The sequence below is a fragment of the Anabrus simplex genome, chromosome 9 (assembly GCF_040414725.1).
Source record: "Anabrus simplex isolate iqAnaSimp1 chromosome 9, ASM4041472v1, whole genome shotgun sequence".
NCBI classification, from domain to species: Eukaryota; Metazoa; Arthropoda; class Insecta; order Orthoptera; family Tettigoniidae; genus Anabrus; species Anabrus simplex.
The window spans coordinates 105334020-105356500 of NC_090273.1; the positions used below are offsets into that span (position 1 = coordinate 105334020).

At 40.8% G+C, this 22481-nt stretch overlaps 1 protein-coding gene across 3 annotated transcripts in view; it reads left to right on the top strand.

The window, feature by feature from the left end:
• The window catches only part of LOC136880998 (facilitated trehalose transporter Tret1), a 33114-nt gene that overhangs the window by 344 nt on the left and 10289 nt on the right, over nucleotides 1-22481 (top strand). The window lies entirely within an intron of this gene.

Consider the following 22481-nt stretch of genomic DNA (forward strand, 5'->3'; position numbering starts at 1 on the left):
AGGTCTTACGGCGACGATGGGACAGGAAAGGGCTAGGAGTGGGAAGGAAGCGGCCGTGGCCTTAATGAAGGTACAGCCCCAGCATTTGCCTGGTGTGAAAATGGGAAACCACGGAAAACCATTTTCAGGGCTGCCGACAGTGGGGTTCGAACCTACTATCTCCCGAATACTGGATACTGGCCGCACTTAAGCGACTGCAGCTATCGAGCTCGGTGTTAGTTTTATCCTTCATCTATGTTTATTTCTCTAGTATCTGAAATTCATTTACGCGTATTTTTCGATTTCTCGAAACGAAGGTTCCCTGCCTAGAAGAAGAAAACGTTATGTAATTCCAATTTTGTTCGACATTAACTGTGCAATACGGCATTTATTGTACAGTATATCTTCACGGGCGACCTTGACATGCTTTATATAGCGATATCAGCTGTCCACCCGTCCGACTCGTTGGCTTAACGGTCAGCGAACTGGCCTTCGGTTCAGACCTTAATTGGTTAATTCCAGTGGCACGGGGGCTGGGTGTATGTGTTGTCTTCATGCTCATTTCATCCTCATCACGACGCGCAGGTCGCCTACGGGTGTCAAATAGAAAGACCTGCATCTGGCGAGCCGAACCCGTCCTGGGATATCCCGGCATTAAAAGCCATACGACATTTCATTTCACATTTCAGCTGTCCATCCCTGGTGTGTTGACCATAGTCTGTTGCTTGAGCCCTGTCCTGTACAGCCAGCACACCAGGCGATGCTGTTCTTCGATTGTAAATGATAGTGTTTTCACGGCAATGAGCCTTGTTGAAATCTATCTGAAAGAAAGGAAGCTTAGCAGTAAAAAACAGTAGATGGTGTTAACAGAGGTTTCATGATTCTCTACTCCATGTATTCTGTCTTCAACGAATTGCTAGATAATAGGTTTTGCACATTAATTAAACTGATAAACTAATTCGAGTTTGTTTATATATGGTTAAATAACAATAGTTTCATGATTCGATTATGCACTATACATGCTCAAAAAGGAGAATTCTCCATATCTCGAAATAAAATGTACCCCAGGACGAATAGGAATGTATAATGTGACGACTTGTGCTGGATGATATGTTCCTTAACTACGCGGCGCTGGTGTAGATAGTGATAGTGAGAGTGGTGATTATTGTTTTAAGAGGAAATACAACTAGGCAACCATCCTTTATATAACATTAATCAGAGAGAAAAAAATTGAATGGGTCCGCACTTCGAAAAAAAGAAAATATCAGCCAAAGAAAGACAAGGGCACGAAGGGCATGAAAATGAAAGACTCCCTAGCCCTTGCAAACCTAATAGCGTCGGGGTCGGAAAAGAACAAGAGTTGACCAAGGGAGGTCGGATAGGATAGATGAAAGTTAGGAGCCTGGCACAAGTAAATGGAAGCAATGCCAGGACTCAGCTAAAGGCCCCGTGGTCGCCAACCCACGCTCCAAATTTCAGAGCCCATGGGGCCTCTTTTAGTCGCCTCTTACGACAGGCAGGGGATACCATGGGTGTTATTCTACCACCACCACCACCACCACCCCCCCCCCCCGCCCACAGGGGGAGCTGTTGTAGAAAGCTGCCTCTGAACATGTGTTTCTAAATGAGAATTGATGTGACTTAATTCGGAATGTATAGTTTAAATAAGTGATTTGAGCCGTGTATTCATTATTGTGGTGTTTCAGGACCGTGCATTGTGTTTGCTGACTGATGACTGTGTTTATGTGCGATATATTTGATGCAAATTAAGATAATAGTGTTCTATGTTTTGAAAGTAAACTGTGAAAATTACGTAGGAAGTATTTTAAAGTTAGTAATGACATAAGGACATTACTTAAGAAATTGGTTCGCCAGTAATATAATCAATATCATACAAGTTTTGTGCTTAGTTGCGCTAACCGTTCTTTCAGTAATTCGCTACGAAACTGACTGCAAATGAAACGCTATAGCAATTATAAGTTATAACCTTTAAAAAAAAAGGAACGACTACTATTTAGTGCATTTGCTGTGAAATACAGGCTATCGCAATAAACATATTAATCCTCTGCGGGCTTGCCACATTATTCTTATAAATGCGTATGATATACACATGTAATTCTTATATAACAACTTTTCTATTTATTTATTTATTCACGAAGCACAAGACACAGCTACACTGAGCAAATTTCACTTGCACTGTCAACAGACTAATTAACAAATGTAAACTTGAATGATAAAATAGAACAAACATAACAAAAGATAACAAGATCAGGTACACAGCCTAAGAACAACTGTCCGAATCGAAAACCATGAGAATATCCATGTTCATAGCCAAGTCGTGGGTCAAAATGGTGGTATAACCTCTTCACAATCAACTTATCCTTAGGTGACTGTTTACACCCCTCCCGAATATACTTTTACTTGATGCTATATCAGACTCATTTTTTTCTTTTTTGCTAGTGGCTTTACGTCGCACCGACACTGATAGGTCTTATGGAGACGATGGGATAGGAAAGGCCTAGGAGTTGGAAGGAAGCGGCCGTGGCCTCAATTAAGGTACAGCCCCAGCATATTCCTGGTGTGAAAATGGGAAACCACGGAAAACCATCTTCAGGGCTGCCGACAGTGGGATTCGAGCCCACTATCTTCCGGATGCAAGCTCACAGCCGCGCGCCTCTAACCGCACGGCTAAAGGTAATCGCCCACTACACCGCGCCGCGCAGCGCAGCGCAGCCGAGAAGAAATTTCCGTGGTCTGCTTCTTGTGAAATGAAATGGCTTAACGCCCACTGCAGGGAGTCGCGCCGCGCCGCGCGGAACAAGCTTGTGGAATTTCCACACCAGAAGCCCCCAGGTTTCTGGAACGGAACTTTTTCCTTTCGGCGCGCTTGTATGGACGAGGGTAGAAGGAAGGAATAACGGAAAGAATGTGGTTTCGTGGCGTTTCGGCAGTCTTCGTGAGTCCTCGACTAGTGCCAGCACGCGGTTAGTGGTATTGTGCACTGTACGCCTTTCTCGGCGAAAGGTGATATTATTTTCTCGCTCTACACACGGCTTTTTTATTTGCTAGTTGCTTCATGTCGCACCGACGCAGATAGGTCTTATGGCGACGATGGGACAGGAAAGGGCTAGGAGTGGGAAGGAAGTGGCCGTGGCCTTAATTAAGGTACAGCCCCAGCATTTGCCTGGTGTGAAAATGGGAAACCACGGAAAACCATTTTCAGGGCTGCAGACAGTGGGGTTCGAACCTACTATCTCCCGAACACTAGATACTGGCCGCACTTAAGCGACTGCAGCTATCGAACTCGGTACACACGGCTTAACTAGGTTCAATAGTTCATAGAATTTTTCTTGGGACATACGAAAGCAGTGGGAAAATTTACTTCGGTCCTTTAGTAGATCAGGAAATAAATGGTGAAACTCTCCGTACGTTTCCCTTTTCTCACAAATGTTGTGGACCCAAACTTTTCTTTCGCGTTTTCCTTCTTCCTCATTTGCAAATATCGCAACCGCAAATAAGAAGTCCTCCTCGGAACTGGAACTCATATTTCTGTGTGAGCTGCACTTCCCCAACTGGAGAGAAGCGGCGCGGTGAGGTGTGCTGTATGGGCGAAGTCTCGGAAAATGGCCCGTGGAATGTTCCACAAGCTTGTTCCGCGCGGCGCGGCGCGGTTCCCTGCAGTGGGCGATTACCTTAACTCGCCCGGTATATCAAGCTCTTGTCTCCTATGAATATTGTTAAAGAGAGTTGAGAGCCGAATTAGGAAATATTGTTGAATTATTGACAGCTGAGTGTGGGGAATGTGGAGAAAATCTTTGGTTCTGGTGGAGCGGGAAGGAACGCGGAGAGAGAAGACTGAGACAAGATGTTCCGAGCGGTAATGCCCTTTTAAAATCCCGTGGAGGAAACTCAGGTCAGCTACCTGTCGCCTGATGTGCAGCGGTGACACATTTATTGCCCTTAATACCTGGTGCGTAGACAGATTTCTGAGCTTGGGGTTTCTGTTCCTATCAATTGTAGCAAAGAAGGATACTGCTCTGTCTAACTGGTTGATATTGGAGGTGGAGGCCGTTGTCCAAATCGGAGAGCAGTAGTTCACGAGGGATTGAACGATCGTGAGGAAGAAGTGACGAAGAGCAATGGGTCAGAAATTTCTGTGAAGTGGTAGAGAATGCCTAGCAATTTCATAGCCTTGGTTGTATATGTTTCTATGTGATTCTTAAATTGTAATTTTGTATCGAATATTATACCTAGGTCACGCTGTCGCGTAACTACAGTAATGGGCTTGTCGAGTAGGTAATATGATGTCGATAGAGGAGATTTACGTAGTGTTATGGTCATGTGGCTGCATTTTTGTGCATTGGGGATAAGTTTCCAAGTACGGCACCAGTTCGAGAGGGCGTTGAGTGAGGGCTGTAGTAGAGCATTTAGAGGTGAGCATGCTCAGTTTAATCATGGATCTTACAAGTAAATTCCTATGGAGCTGCTTAATTCTCTTTTATAAGATGAATTCCCGTTGACTCTCAGTACTAATTGTGTGTCATCACCAGCACTGGAGCATACAGAGCTAATACTATAGAAGTCCAGTAAGGAATAATCAGGAGTGGAAGGAACGTCTGATTTAACTGGCGTTGATATGGATATATTCTTACTATGATTTTTCAGGATAATTATAATGGAAGATTTGGAAAAAGTTGTGGGACTCCTGTGGGATCCAGTTTGCGTCTCTATCTTGGAATTCCCTCTTTTTTTTTTTTTCACCATTAATAATTAGACTGTTACATTTTTGATGAGTCGGCGGTAAAATGCAGATCACAGATACGACTTTTATCACTCAAAGGCAGATCTTGTCGTAGCCTTCGACCACTTGGAGAACAGATTGAGATCTTCCGGGGTGAAAAATAATTCATGCGACTGTTTATCGTAACTCGACTTGTAACCCGCGACATAGCAAGTTGTAGGCATATTCACAAGCGGTAGTATAACATGGTATACATCCTACTTCTCAAATACTTGATTTTTTTTTTTCACTTTTCAGTTCATGAAATTTTAATACCAGATATTTTGCTCGTATAAAATGACCGAACAAGACCAGAAGCGTTTACACACTTCCGTTTTAAGCCGACAAAAAGTGCGTCTACTTGGCCTTTCTATCGATAGCAACGCTGCAGATAGCGGAGAATATATGCACTGTGTCTGTTAACATGTGATTCAGAGGGAGTCGTCACATTATTAATTTCTATTCGTCCTGGTATCCCCTACGGTATTCGAGATATCGAGGTTCGACTACATATTAATAATATTCAATAAACATGTAAAGGAATGAAACCATGATTGTAATATTCTTCATATTCCCTTCTTGTGCGTGGGGGTGGGAGAATGCACTCACGGAATCCCCTGCCTGCCATAAGAGGCGACTATAAGAGGACCAGCGGATCCCAACATGGGAGTATGTGTTAGCGATCACGCTTTCCCTAGCTGAATCTAACATTGCTTTCTCTTGTGTCAGACTCCACACTTTTAACTATCCAATTTCCCTTTGCCAACCCTTGTTATCTTACAATGTCCGCCTCTGTGGTGTAGTGGTTAGAGTGATTAGCTGCCACTCCCGTAGGCCCGGGTTCGATTCCCGGCTCTGCCACGAAATTTGACATGTGGTACGATGGCTGGAAGGGGGTCTACTCAGTCTCTGGAGGTCAACTGAGTAGAGTAGGGATCGATTCCCACCGCAGCCATCTTCGAAGTGTTTTTCCGTGGTTTCCTATTTCTCCTCCAGTCAAATGCCTGGATGGTACCTAACTTAAGGCCACGGTCGCATCCTTCACTCTTCCTTGCCTATACATTTCAATCTTCCCATCTCCCTACAACGCCCCAGTTCAGTATAGCAGTTGAGGCCACCTGGTCAAGGTACTGGTCCTCCTTCCCAGTTGTATCCCCAACCCCAAAGTTTTACGCTCCAGGACACTGCCCTTGAGGCGGTAGAGGTGGGATCACTCGTGGAGTCTGAGAGAAAAACAAAACCTGGATGGTAAACGTTTTTTTTTTTTTTCGTGTGGCTATTTCTAGCCGAGTGCAGCCCTGTGTAGGTAAAAAATGAAATGAAATGGCGTATGGCTTTTAGTGCCGGGAGTGTCCAAGGACATGTTCGGCTCGCCAGATGCAGGTCTTTTGATTTGACTCCCGTAGGCGACCTGCGCGTCATGATGAGGATGAAATGATGATGAAGACGACACAAACACCCAGCCCCCGTTCCAGCGAAATTAACCAATTAAGGTTAAAATTCCCGACCCTGCCGGGAACCGAACCCGGGACCCCTGTGACCAAAGGCCAGCACGCTAACCACATGTGTAGGTAAATGCGTGTTATTGTGGTGGAGGATAGTGTTTTGTGTGGTGTGTGAGTTGCAGGGATGTTGGGGACAGCACAAACACCCAGTCCCCGGGCCATTGGAATTAACCAATGAAGGTTAAAATCTCCGACCCGGCCGGGAATCGAACCCGGGACCCTCTGAACCAAAGGCCAGTACGCTGACCATTCAGCCAACGAGTCGGACGGTAAACGGGTAAGGAAGAAGGAAAAAATAATAGCTCTGGTCTCCTAAACCCAAGTGGGCGGTTCAATCCCGGCTCAGTCCGATGCTATTTAATGTCACTCAAATAAGCCATTCTCATAATCTGAGATTTATCGGCACGTTAAGAACTCCCACGGGACAAAATTCCGGCGCCTTCGCATCTCCAAAAACTTTAAAGTATGTATTTAGTGGAACGTAAAACACGTGGATTTGGCCCTGTTTAACGGCCGGATGCCCTTCCTGTGCCAACCCTGTATGGAGAGATGTAATCACTATTGCGTGTTTCTGTGGTGTTCGGTAGTGTTGTGTTGTGTTGTGTTGTGTGAATATGAAGAGGAAAGTGTTGAGACAAACACAAACACCCAGTCCAAAAGAATTAATCCGAGGCGATTAAAATCCCCGACCCAGCCGGGAATCGAACCCGGGACCCTTTGAACCGAAGGCATCAACGCTGACCACTCAGCCAATGAGTCGGACTGTCCTTAGTCCAAACTACATCTTTAGAATTCAGAATCAAAATACGAAGTTAGCCTTTTGTTATGACGATGGGATTCTGAAATTTATTATAGATTTAAAACGAACTAGTGTATTCCTTACAGATGTCATGGTCAATTAACTTTCAAAATAAAATTAACCTAGTGTGGCCACATATACTATTACAGTATATCTTATGACATGGAGAGGAGAGTGTTGGGACATACACAAACTCTCAGTCCCAGAGCCAGAAGAATTAATCAGACGAAATTAAAATTCCCGATCCAGCCGGGAATCGAGCCCGTGACCTCTATAAAGAAGGCCTCAACGCTGACTATTCAACCAAGGAGTCGGACAATAATAATAATAATAATAATAATAATAATAATAATAATAATAATAATAATAATAATAATAATTGGAAAAGAGAAATACAATTTTCGGATATGAAAGAACATGTATTTATTCAAAATGTTCACAATTTTTCTGAATAAAAAATCTTCCTGGCCATACATCAATTGCGTCACGTACGATGTTCATTATAAATTTGACCACGGCAGTCTTCGGAGATCCCTTTTTACTCTTATTTTCCTTTTTGGTAAGGTGTTTTTTTACAGTTGGCTTTTCGTCGTACCAATTCACACATAGGTCGTATGGCGACGATGGGATAAGAAAGGGCTAGGAGTGGGAAGGAAGCGGCCGTGGCCTTAATTAAGGTACATCCCCAGCATTTGCATGATGTGAAAAAGAGAAACTACGGAAAACCATCTTCAGTTCTGCTTACTTGCTGCAGACGGTAAGATTTTAACACACCATCTTCCGAATTGCAAGCTATCAGCTACGAATCCCTGACGTCACGGCCAACTCGTTCTGTCAAGGCTCTCTTTATGCTGCCATTATTAAGATATGTCTTCTTGGAAACCATTTACTCAACCATTGACCACAATATTTAATCCAATGGATTGAGATCTGGACTGCCAGATGCCCAGGAAGCCAGAAATACTTACTTGCAACAATTATTGAATGGTTTTGGTGTTGTCTTCTAAAGCGAATTCGGGTCAACCGAAGACGCCTCTACCACCTCAGATATACTCTTTTTTTCTTTTTTTCTTTCTTTTTTCTTTTTTTTTTTTCAGAGTTGTAGTCTGAACAAGACTCTCGCTCCTGAGGGAGCAATAGTTTCGTTTTTTGCTGTAAGAAAATAATCGGAAAACTTCGGGGACGGAGCTTTAGTTTCAAATTGTGATACGTAATGTCGGGAGCGCGCTGGTGCAGTGGATCATGTAAATCGGCACATTGTCTACGAGATAAGTAAAGGCCTCTGCATGCGCGGTCCTTTCAAGTACTAAATTGACAGAGGCACGGCCGACTTGATGCGTCGCTCTAGCTAGCTCCGGCGCAGCGAGGGATCGAGTAGGCCGTGACAGAGGAGCAATAATTCAAATAGTGCCGCTAGATGCCAGGCTATCCCTCCATACATCAGCACGATTCCAATTTTTGCATTACGACAATAACTTGCACACAAAAGCAAATTATTTTTCATCGTATTTATATCATCATCATCATTACCACCATTTCAATGTATTTTTGGAAGATGCAGGCGACTCGGAATGCCAGCGTTGCAGTAGAAACGAAGTCTCGCTTCGATTCAAGGTCTCGGACTCCCCATAAAAGCACACTCGAAAGTTAAAAAATTGCGTTTTGAGTAGAAAAGTAGAGCTCATACGAGTCCGATCATCGCGACAGGAAATTTCACGTCCTAGTAGAAATTGAAATACTCCATAGTGTGTTCTGTGGTATATATACAATATTGGCTTTACGTCGCACCGACACAGATAGGTCTTATAGCGACGATGGGGTAGGAAAGAGCTAGGAATGAAAAGGAAGTGGCGGTAACCTTAATTAAGGTACAGCCCCACCAATTGCCTGGTGTGAAAATGGGAAACCACGAAAAACCATCTTCAGGGCTGCCAAGAGTGGGGTTCGAACTTCCGAATGAAAGCTCACAACCGCGCCCTTAACCGCATTGATCCCCCGAAGAATTTCTTCTTCTTCTCGATAGTTATTGGACTCCGCATATATAGCCCCGTCCAGCCAATGATATCTTCAATGTTTACAATTCTTATATTAAAAGCCATACTGAATATCTTGTTATGCTGTTTAAATTACATATCTATATGGGTCGATAAAAATACACAGGGATACAGGATACTATATCTTCTCGCCAGTGTGATTCATCACGGCATTTAACTACCAAACATACCGGGTGAGCAGAATAAAGCGGAACCGCTCCATCCTGAGCGCGGGAATTCCTGAGTGAGTCGGCCGGTGACAGAATGCAAGGAGTGCGGTGCGTTAATAGTGGCGAAAGGAATCAGGCCCAATTTTTTCGAAAGCTATCACTAGTGATAGGTATGTGCAAACCAGTTTCCGGCCCTTTTTTGAAAAATTAACAGAGAGAGAAAGAAGTGTCGCATTATTTCAGCAAGACCCTGCGACGGCACATACAGCCCACTTCTTATAGGCAATCCATGCAGTGTCTGAAGACAGTTATCACTAATAACATATTATACTTCTTTCACACTCGTCAATTCCTATATTCGACAAGATCTGAAATATTCCACCACGGCAGCACGCGTGAAATTCAGATGTCCCAAAAATAATGTTCATATGGCCAAACATGACATCACAATATGTGAAAATCAGCACACAGTATCACACAAACATTCACATGCAAATACACGTTTATTAATGGTGTATTTAAGTGGTAGCTAAATTATCTAATTTGTAATTATTATTATTATTATTATTATTATTATTATTATTATTATTATTATTATTATTATTATTATTTCATCTGCTCATTATATCGACTTAAGAATCTTGTGACGGAATTCAGAAATATCACTTGTTACAACTAGTATTTCAATTCCCAAAATATCATAACACTGGGATATTAACAGAAGAAATCATCTACACTTCTTATCATTTTTTTATTCCTTGAGATAATTTATCTTCATTATTTATTTGTATTGAGCAACCTACAGAATGGTTATTATTTAAACTGACCACCTTTTGCTCGCAGTAGTTACACGTGCTCACAGTATATCATTCCAATCTACACAATTTAGCTCCTAATTCATAAAAGGGACTCATCCATACCGTATATTCTGCCTGTTGACAGGAGCACTTTTCGTTTTATTAGCAAGATATTCACCAATAAATAAATTCCATTTATCTTCTGAACTGCATTATTAATGGGTAAGGTTCTCCACTATCATCTAAAAAACTATCGGTTTTATTTTTAAATTCATTACTGTTATTATTATTGTTCCGAGGTATCTGTGGAACAGCAGATGTGAAAGAAGGTGCGGGCTGGAATGGGTCTAACTACAAGTCCGAAAGATGAATTAAAAATGTAAATAAAGGTTATATTTTCACTAGACAACAAAATTTAACAAATGTTTACATAGAATTTGAAAACTTAACGAGTACAACAAGTCAACAGCTATCCAATAATCAGGTACAAGACCAGAAAAGCAAGGATTTAGAGACAAATTAATGATCTGGGCTTCAAGCCCCACCTTTACAATCTATGAGCTCTCAGCTCACAACCACAAATTACCAAAGGGCAGAAAACCCCTCATTACATGGAGCACTTGCTCCCATTTAGTAATGTCAAGCCTCCTAGAGGCACCTTTCAAAACATCATAAAGAGCTGACAGTAGTATAATGGGAGAGTTCTGCGGCCTCCTCCCGCGGGAAATTTGAATTTTGGCGGGAAATTTGAATTTTGGCGGGAGATTTGAATTTTGGCGCGAGATTTGAATTTGTAAACAAAGCCACGTGCTTTTTGACAGCTGTCATCGACAACAACGCATCGCTAACCTCACTGCTGCCATCTTGACGGGCCTAAACCTCAGTAGTGTCAACTTAACCTAACTAGCGCGAGGTAAACAAAGCCACGTGTTTTTTGACAGCCACGTGCTTTTTGACAGACAACAACGCATCGCTAACCTCAGTACTGCCATCTTGACGGGCCTAAACCTCAGTAGTGCCAACTTAACCTAACTAGCGCGAGGTAAACAAAGCCACGTGCTTTTTGACAGCCACGTGCTTTTTTGACAGCTGTCATCCGCCATCTTTAAACCACAGAGCACTGTGCTGCCCTCTTTATCGTAGTAGATGTAAAATTCGTCACCTGTCATCGGCAGTGCTGCCATCTTGGCGGGCCTAAACCTTAGTGCTACCAACTTAACCTCACTAGCGTGAGATAAACCAATCCACGTGCAGCTGTCATCCGCCATCTTTAATCCATAGAGCACCGTGCTGCCCTCTTTGTGGTAGCGGATAATTTGAAAAATGCTTTTTGACAGCAACCATCTTTGAGCACCGTGCTGCCCTCTTTAGCTACTTACCTTTGAAATGTGGCGGCGGTAAATTCCACGTGCTTTACAAACCTATATGCTTTTCTGACAGCTGTCATCCGCCATCTTTAATCCAGAGAGAACAGTGCTACCCTCTATGTGGTGGCGGCAAATTCCACGTGCTTTTGTTTGGAAACAAATCAACATGCTTTGTTGACAGCTGTCATCCGCCATCTTTAATCACCGTGCTGCCCTCTTTAGCTACTTACCTTTGAAATGTGGTGGCGGTAAATTCCACGTGCTTTACAAACCTATATGCTTTTCTGACAGCTGTCATCCGCCATCTTTAATCGAGAGAGAACAGTGCTGCAATCTTTAGTTGAAATGTGGTGACGGCAAATTCCACGTGCTCTTGTTTGGAAACAAAGCCATGTGCTTTTTTTGACAGCTGTCATCCGCCATCTTTAATCAACAGAGTACCATGCTGCTATCATGCGGGCAATTTCGTCAGCTGTTATCCGCCATCTTTAATCCACAGAACACCGTGCTGCCCTCTTTATGGCTACTACCTTAAGCACGTAGTAGCGGGCAATTTGAAAAGTTCTGTTAGCTATCATCCGCCATCTTTAATCAAGAGAGCACCGTGCCGCCCTCTTTAGCATCTTTAATCCAGAGAGAACAGTGCTGCAATCTTTAGTTTGAAATGTGGTGACAGCAAATTCCACGTGCTCTTGTTTGGAAACAAAGCCATGTGCTTTTTTTTGACAGCTGTCATCCGCCATCTTTAATCAACAGAGCACCATGCTGCTATCATGCGGGCAATTTCGTCATCTTTAATCCACAGAACACCGTCCTGCCCTCTTTATGGCTACTACCTTAAGCACGTAGTAGCGGGCAATTTGAAAAGTTCTGTTAGCTATGATCCGCCGTCTTTAATCAAGAGAGCACCGTGCTGCCCTCTTTAGCTAGATACCTTTGAAATGTGGTGGTGAAAAATTTCACGCGCTCTTGTTTGGAAACAAACTCACGTGCTTTTTTGACAGCCATCATCCGCCATCTTTAAGCAACAGAGTACAGTGCTGCCCTCTTTGTTGTGGCGGTAAATTCCACGTGCTCTTGTTTGGAAGCAAAGCCATGTGCTTTTTTTTGACAGGTGTCATCTGCCATCTTCAACCAACAGAGCACTATGCTGCTATAATACGGGCAATTTCGTTAGCTGTCATCCGCCATCTTTTAATGAACAGAGCACCGTGCTGCCCTATGCGGGGCAATTTCGTCAGCTGTCATCCGCTCGCATACCCGCAGTGACACATGTTTAGACTTGAACACACACATACTACTGTTCAAAACTTATTACAACTTGAACTGCATACTAGTGTTCGATGTTGCAGAACACAGCATTGCGAGACTAGAATCAAGCACTGTTTAGAAAAATAAAAAATTATCTTCTCAACATACTTACTGAGCTGCTCTTCCTGCTCAGTGAAGGTACATCTCTATTGAACGTGCATTGCAAAAGCAAGATTGTAAAACATAACAAGACTAGAATCGAACACTGCATTTGATGTTAACTTCAACATGTGATTAGAACATTAAATCAGGTTCAAACATAGCAAGACTAGAATCGAACTCTTCCTACTCTTTCAAGGTACACCTCTATCGAATATGCATTGCAAAAAAGCAAGATTGTAAAACATAACAAGGCTAGAATCAAACACTGCACTCGATGTTGTTAACTTCAACATGTGATTAGAACATGAAATGAGATTAAAACATAGCAAGACTAGAATCGAACACTGCACTCGATGTTGTTAACCTTAACATGTAATCAGAACATTAATTGATGTGCTCAAAACACTAGATAAGTGATCAAGACTAGAATCGAACACTGCACTCGATGTCGTTAACCTTAACATGTGATCAGAACATTATAGTCCATCTTCGTAGTAAGCGTCTTTCTGGACGACCGGAGGTGTGGCCTGGCCTCGAGTGCGAGGAACTATGGGAGCGCTCGCGCTGGTGGTGGGGGAAGAACTTGAACCTTTCCTACAGCTGACACAGTCGAGTTCAGGCACCCTGGGAACGGACTGAAATAGTGTGAAAAGCTTAGGCGCGAAACGTTCCCGGGTCGGGGTGGTCATTAGGCAATGGCTCATCGGTGTACATATATCACTAACTTAAAGGTGTAGGAATTAATATGATAAACTAGTGAAAATAAAATAGTACCGTACATTGTACAAATCGAGTCTTACATTTCGATTGTCTGCGTTAAACCTTGTCAATTAACTACACAGGCCTTTGAGCATAATATTCTAAAATTTCAGTTTTATTCCAGTACGGAAATACTTCGTAACTTTCGTAGTAAATGTTGGTGACATCAAGAAATCAGAGGGTCATGCCTAAAAGAATTCATATCGGATGATGCTTTCGATACAACGTGAAATAAATCTCAGTGTATAGTAGAAGAGGAGGTCAATATTTTGGCACTCTGTAGCCTTTAATTTATTCTTGTGCCATTTATTATTATACATTCTTACGAATATGAAAGCCGGCCCCGTGGTGTAGGGGTAGCGTACCTGCCTCTTGCCCGGAGGCCCCGGGTTCGATTCCCGGCCAGGTCAGGGGTTTTTACCTGGACCTGAGGGCTGGTTCGAGGTCTACTCAGCCTACGTAATTAGAATTTAGGAGCTATCTGACGGTGAGATGGCGGCCCCGGTCTAGAAAGCCAAGAATAACGGCCGAGAGGATTCGTCGTGCTGACCACACGACACCTCGTAATCTGCAGGCCTTCGGGCTGAGCAGCGGTCGCTTGGTAGGCCAAGGCCCTTCAAGGGCTGTAGTGCCATGGGGTTTGGTTTTGGTTTATTGGTTTACGAATATGAAATCTGTTATATAAAGTTGAAAGGTTTGAACGATTTAGTAGAAAATCAATTGAACATAAGACAACCTGCAACTGGTAATACTGCGAATAAAGGAAGTTCCTTTGAAACTGTACTGTATACCAAGGAAACGCGCATCGGTACGCGCTATCAGTTCATCAATCGCCTAACGAATAGGAGGAAGTTGTTTCCACTGACAGCCCGGAGATATAACGTGATTTCTAGTGAAATACTTATAAAAGAGATTAATTAATGCGAATCTGTCAGTAAAATGCAGAGAAGAAGCATTAGTAGAAATACTTCAACTACTTTCATAATAACATTAGCAATATCTACTTTTCTTGTCCATCAGAAGAAATGTAATAATATATAATACTCTTGAATAACCTGCTATTGTTATGACTGAGAGAACAGGTCTCCTACAGCAGCAACAACAACAACAACAACAACAACAAAACAGCAACAAATTGCTCCGGAACAATAGACAATATAAATCTGTCTCATAAAATCAGAGCAAAAATATTATCGGACTTCTTACGTGTTCTATGATCACGTTTGTTTAATATTCGGAGTTCAGGGATCTTATTTACAAATTATTCAGAATAATCTTCACTCTCGTCTGAATCAGTGCCATCTGAAGTTTCACCGAGGTTGATGTCGGACTGGTCTGATGCTAATTCCTTATGCTTGGTGTTGTCACGCTCCCAGTATTCCTGCTCAGTGTCTTTTACGTGGTCGCAACATTTTTTCCATTTGTCTTGCGAATACTGTGCAAGCAATATCCGCAAAGAGCTTCCTTTTTGTCGAGTGCGTCTGCTGTCAAGTCACGAGTGATCTATAAGACAGAAAGGGTACAGATCTCTGCACATGGTTATGAGGGTGTTTAGGGGTTGTAGTAAGGATGTAAAGGAGGGGGCATATAAGTCTCTGGTAAGACCCCAACTAGAGTATGGTTACAGTGTATGGGACCCTCACCAGGATTACCTGATTCAAGAATAGGAAAAAATCCAAAGAAAAGCAGCTCGATTTGTTCTGGGTGATTTCCGACAAAAGAGTAGCGTTACAAAAATGTTGCAAAGTTTGGGTTGGGAAGAATTGAGAGAAAGAAGAAGAGCTGCTCGACTAAGCGGTATGTTCCGAGCTGTCAGCGGAGAGATGACGTGGAATGACATCAGTAGACGAATAAGTTTGAGTGGCGTTTATAAAAGTAGGAAAGATCACAATATGAAGATAAAGTTGGAATTCAAGAGGATAAACTGAGGCAAATATTCATTTATAGGAAGGGGAGTTAGGGATTGGAATAACTTACCAAGGGAGACGTTCAATAAATTTCCAATTTCTTTGAAATCATTTATGAAAAGGCTAGGAAAACAACAGATACGGAATCTGCCACCTGGGCGACTGCCCTAAATGCAGATCAGTATTGATTGATTGATTGATTGATTGATTGATTGATTGATTGATTGATTGAGAAATATTTCGTACAGAATAATCATTTTTGTTTATATTGGGAATAGGAGCGCCTCATTTATGAACAGTGAAGGCATTAGAGATGCTATGGCACACATTTTTATGCTAAAAAACTAATTATGCTGTGTTACTATTAATTGAAATATATTCTTATCACGGACCTCTCTTTTGATATTTCCCCAACTGACTCAGTGCGATTGAGATCTGGATGATATGGAGGAAGTTGTGAGGGACTGCATTGCACTATGGCATCCTCTTTCAAAGATTCAGAAAGGTTTTTTAATGTGGGCATTTCTTTTCTCACGGCGTAATATTCATGAATCTTTCTCCTCATAGCTGCTTTTACGAAATCACCAACTGGAAATCTCTTTTTCTTTCACCTTGTTTTCCTGTTGGAGTGCCAAACTTAAGTTCACTCTCTTTCATTATCTTCTTCACCAGTGTTGTTTCCACTCCTGTCGCTTCTGAAACTGTCTGCACAGTATTTAATTTCAAGTCGTGTTCTCGCTTCATAACTTTCATATGTTCATTCATTGTATAAACACTTCCACGTGCCTAGCCTCGCAGTGGTCTCACAGATTTAGAAGCGGACCTAGAAGCCATGCTCGTCACTTCAGTAATTTCAACTTAGCCCGCACGTAACAACACGCGCCGCTTGAGAGACGTTTTCACTTCAGCGCTAGCCTGGCGACTGGACCTGCTGTAGGAGTGGGGGGACGATAGCTCCCACCACTGCATGCGCAACCATTTCTCGCGCAGGACGCTTTCAACCAAAATGGACTATAATTGATGTGTATAACTTCCTTTACCTTTACTTACTCTGCTAAGGTACATCTTTATCGAACATGCATCGCAAAGCGAGAGTGTGCAAGTTTAGGCTTGAATACATACTACCGTTCAAAAAACATATATACACATACTATAGTGGGATGTTGTAGTACACTATATTACAAGACTAGAATCAAGCACTGTTTAGGAAAAAAATCTCTTCTCAACATACTTACTGTGCTAGACGATAACATACTTACGAATTTAATCAACATCTTCTTTCTTGCTCTTATTCTTCTTCGAGAGGAAGGAGTAGGAGGAGAAGGTAATACCTAATCTAAAATAAAAGAATATGCCAATTCTACAGTATTTATTCATATCTTGTATGTACTAGTTTTATCATGAATGATTTTACTTGTAGTGATGTTTGCATACTTTCGCTTTCTCGATGTAATTCTTGTATGTACATGCTTTCACGCATCAGTAAAACTAATAACACAAGATTTGTTCTCTATGCCGCGATATATAATGAAAATAGAACGTTGATTTAGTTCTTCTATTTCTAAATCAGTTAGCATGCTAAATCTATTAGGTAAAAAACTTGAAAGTCTTTGCAGACACATAAAATCCTTTCTCCAAATTTCGCTTTTAATCTTCGTAGTGAAATTACTTTAAATTGCTCATTTAGCGGTAGACTTGTTAACGGCTTGGTAGTTGGAGTTGAAATATGACCTAGCTGGTTAATCTTCTCCATGGTTTTTCTAAAAAGAACAAATATATAAATGTAGCGTTAGCACTTGCATCACACATAGTAATAATAAGATATACAAGGGTAAGTGTGCTAGCCTAGAGTTACGATGTTCGGAAGAAACCAAGTTTCAACCTATAGAGGTCAGACATGGCTGTGAGTTTGAAATTATAAGATTAACCTCTTCTACAGCATGAAAGATTGAAGAGAATAACTATTTATCAATAGACTAAAGTTACGATGTTCGGAAGAAACCAACTTTCAACATATAGAGGTCAGACATTGCTGAACGTTTGAAATTATAAGATTAACCTCTTCTACAGCATGAAAGATTGAAGAGAACAACTATTTATCAATAGACCAAAGTTGCAATGTTCGGAAGAAACCAAGTTTGAACCTGTACAGGTTAGACATTGCTGTGAGTTTGATATTATAAGATTAACCTCTTCTACAGCATGAAAGATTGAAGAGAACAACTATTTATCATTAGACTAATGTTACGACGTTCGGAAGAAACCAAGTTTCAAAATACAGAGATTAGACATTGCTGTAAGTTTGAAATTATAAGATTAACCTCTTCTATGGCATGCAGATTAAAGAAAATAACTATTTATCAATAGACTAAAGTTACGATGTTCGGAAGAAACCAAGTTTCAACCTATAGAGGTTAGACATTGCTGTAAGTTTGAAATTATAAGATTAACATCTTCTATAGCATGAGGATTGAAGAGAATAACTATTTATCATTAGACTAATGTTACGAGGTTCGGAAGAAACCAAGTTTTAACCTACAGAGATTAGACATTGCTGTAAGTTTGAAATTATAAGATTAACCTCTTCTATGGTATGCAGATTAAAGAAAATAAATATTTATCAATAGACTAAAGTTACGATGTTCGGAAGAAACCAAGTTTCAACCTATAGAGGTTAGACATTGCTGTAAGTTTGAAATTATAAGATTAACCTCTTCTATAGTATGAGGATTGAAGAGAATAACTATTTATCATTAGACTAATGTTACGACGTTCGGAAGAAACCAAGTTTCAACCTACAGAGATTAGACATTGCTGTAAGTTTGAAATTATAAGATTAACCTCTTCTACAGCATGAAAGATTGAAGAGAACAACTATTTATCATTAGACTAATGTTACGACGTTCGGAAGAAACCAAGTTTCAACCTACAGAGATTAGACATTGCTGTAAGTTTGAAATTATAAGATTAACCTCTTCTATGGCATGCAGATTAAAGAAAATAACTATTTATCAATAGACTAAAGTTACGATGTTCGGAAGAAACCAAGTTTCAACCTATAGAGGTTAGACATTGCTGTAAGTTTGAAATTATAAGATTAACCTCTTCTATAGCATGAGGATTGAAGAGAATAACTATTTACCAATAGACTAAAGTTACGATGTTCAGAAGAAACCAAGTTTGAACCTGTACAGGTCAGACATTGCTGTGAGTTTGAAATTATAAGATTATCCTCTTCTATAGCACGCAGATTAAAGAAAATAACTATTTATCAATAGACTAAAGTTACGATGTTCGGAAGAAACCAAGTTTGAACCTGTACAGGTCAGACATTGCTGTAAGTTTGAAATTATAAGATTAACATCTTCTATAGCATGAGGATTGAAGAGAACAACTATTTATCATTAGACTAATGTTATAACGTTCGGGTGAAACCAAGTTTCAACCTATAGAGGTTAGACATTGCTGTAAGTTTGATATGATAAGATTAACCTCTTCTATGGCATGCAGATTAAAGAAAATAACTATTTATCAATAGTCTAAAGTTGCTATGTTCGGAAGAAACCAAGTTTGAACCTGTACAGGTCAGACATTGCTGTGAGTTTGAAATTATAAGATTAACCTCTTCTACAGCATAAAACATTGAAGAGAACAACTATTTATCAATAGACTAAGGTTGCTATGTTCGGATGAAACCAAGTTTGAACCTGTCTAGGTCAGACATTGCTGTGAGTTTGAATTTATAAGATTAACCTCTTCCATGACATGCAGATTAAAGAAAATAACTATTTATCAATAGACTAAAGTTACGATGTTCGGAAGAAACCAAGTTTCAATGTATAGAGATCGGACATTGCTGTGAGTTTGAAATTAAAGGATTAACATCGTCCATAGCATGAGGATTGAAGAGAACAACTATTTATGATTAGCTTAAAGTTAAGATGTTCGGAAGAAACCAAGTTTCAACGTATAGAGATCGGACATTGCTGTGAGTTTGAAATTATAAGATTAACCTCTTCTATGACATGCAGATTAAAGAAAATAACTATTCATCAATAGACTAAAGTTACGATGTTTTAGCAGAAACCAACTTTCAGCCTGTTGAGGTCAGACATAGCTATGTGTGTGTTTGAAATTATAAAATTAACCTCGTCTATAGCATGAGGATTGAAGAGAACAACTATTTATGATTAGCTCAAAGTTACGATGTTCGGAAGAAATCAAGTTTCGGCCTGTTGAGGACAGACATAGCTATGTGTGCGTGTTTGAAATTATAAGATTAACCTCGTCTATAGCATGAGGATTGAAGAGAACAACTATTTATGATTAGCTTAAAGTTACGATGTTCGGAAGAAACCAAGTTTCGGCCTGTTGAGGACAGACATAGCTATGTGTGCGTGTTTGAAATTATAAGATTAACCACGTCTATAGTATGAGGATTGAAGAGAACGACTATTTATCAATAGTCTAAAGTTACGATGTTTTAGAAGAAACCAAGTTTCAGCCGGTTGAGGTCAGACATAGCTATGTGTGCGTATTTGAAATTATAAAATTAACCTCGTCTATAGCATGAGGATTGAAGAGAACGACTATTTAACAATAGACTAAAGTTACGATGTTTTAGAAGAAACCAAGTTTCAGCCTGTTGAGGACAGACATAGCTATGTGTGCGTGTTTGAAATTATAAAATTAACCTCGTCTATAGCATGAGGATTGAAGAGAACGACTATTTATCAATAGTCTAAAGTTACGATGTTCGGAAGAAACCAAGTTTCAGCCTGTTGAGGTCAGACATAGCTATGTGTGTGTTTGAAATTATAAAATTAACCTCGTCTATAGCATGAGGATTGAAGAGAACGACTATTTATCAATAGACTAAAGTTACGATGTTTTAGAAGAAACCAAGTTTCAGCCTGTTGAGGACAGACATAGCTACGTGTGCGTGTTTGAAATTATAAGATTAACCTCGTCTATAGCATGAGGATTGAAGAGAACAACTATTTATCAATAGACTAAAGTTACGATGTTTTAGAAGAAAAAAAGTTTCAGCCTGTTGAGGACAGACATAGCTATGTGTGCGTGTTTGAAATTATAAGATTAACCTCGTCTATAGCATGAGGATATAAGAGAACAACTATTTATGATTAGCTTAAAGTTACGATGTTTTAGAAGAAACCAAGTTTCAGCCTGTTGAGGACAGACATAGCTATGTGTGCGTGTTTGAAATTATAAGATTAATCTCGTCTATAGCATGAGGATTGAAGAGAACAACTATTTATGATTAGCTTAAAGTTACGATGTTCGGAAGAAACCAAGTTTCAATGAATAGAGGTCAGACATACCTTAAAATCTTCGCACTGCAGACTGTTACTCGGATGAATAAAATGCGTACTTTCAAGCCTGTAACTCGAATGATAATATTCTGGTCGTGCCTAAAAGAAAAGAACAAACATAAATGAATGTAGTGTAGGGTACATCAGTTAACCTAGCTATCTTTACAACTCAAAGTTCGAAAACATACCTTAAAAATGCACGTGCTGCAGACTGTTACTCGGATGAATAAAATGCGTACTTTCAAGCCTGAAACTCGAATGATAGTATTCTGGTCGTACCTAAAAGGAAGAAACATAAATGAATGTTGTGTAGAGTACATCAGTTAACCTAGCTATCTTTACAACTCTAAGTTCGAAAACATACCTTAAAAATGCACGTGCTGCAGACTGTTACTCGGATGAATAAAATGCGTACTTTCAAGCCTGTAACTCGAACGGTACCTAAAAAGAAAAGAAAAGAACATGTATGAATGTAGATGTCTATTACCTAGCGTAGAAGTTGCTTTGCAAAAAGTATCTAACAGTTCTACCTTACCTTAAGATAAAGGCTGAAGAATAATATTCACAGCAGACAGTACTTAGACGGGAGATGTGTGTACGTAATAAACGCATACAGAGAACTGTGAGCGCTTCACGCAGACTGCAGCGAGTAAATATGCTGCTTGTTACCAAGCGGATGTGAAAATCGCTGACAACTGCAGTACAGTCGGAACGAAGTGTTTATGCAACAAGAGCTCTCCTGAAGTCCCGCAGGCTGACGTATTTAAGCCGGAATCGAACCTCATGTTGATGCCGAGGTGTCAGAATTTAAGAGTTCTGCAGCGGATCGAGCCTTGGAAAGTTAGCGCGCGATCCTCGACTTCTGGACTTAAACGGGAGGGTACTAAGCTACATCCGCGGTATTCCTTACCTGTAGGCACTTAAAGGTATTGAGCTAAAACTACATTTAGCTAGATCATGTTATGACGATCGCGCAGGTCCTCCTCGCCTAGCATTTGCTATTTTTTACGGCTTCTAACAGTAGGATTTCGAACCCGCTATCTTCCGAAGTAGCGAGAATGATTGAAGAGTGTTGAGGGTGATTCATTTGTCGGATGGTGGTGTTAAGCTATGTGCAGGCTTCTTCGGTAGGAGTAGGCTATTTGCCGGTACCGGGACATCTAGTTATCGATTTAAAATCCTAGTCAGGAAGGGTAACCGGTCGTAAAACTATGGTGTATGATCTAAGAGGCGGGGTGTGCAAAAAAGCCTGCATTAAGTAAGGGCTGTTGATAGGGGGCAGACTCCTTCGAAAATGATTCTGAGTACAAGACGTTGATGGTGATTCATCTGTCGGATGGAGGCAATAAGCCTTGTGCAGGCTTCTTCGGTAGGAGTAGGCTATGTGCCGGTACCGGGATATCTAGTTATAAAACCCGCCATAACAAATTTATCGCGTATACTGCGATTTAAAATCCTAGTCAGGAAGGGTAACCGGTCGTAAAACTATGGTGTATGATCTAAAAGGCGGGGGTGTGCAAAAAGCCAGTATTAAGTAAGGGCTGTTGATAGAGGGCGTTAAACCTTGTGCAGACTCCTTCGAAAATGATTTTGAGTACAAGACGTTGATGGTGATTCATTTGTCGGATGGAGACAATAA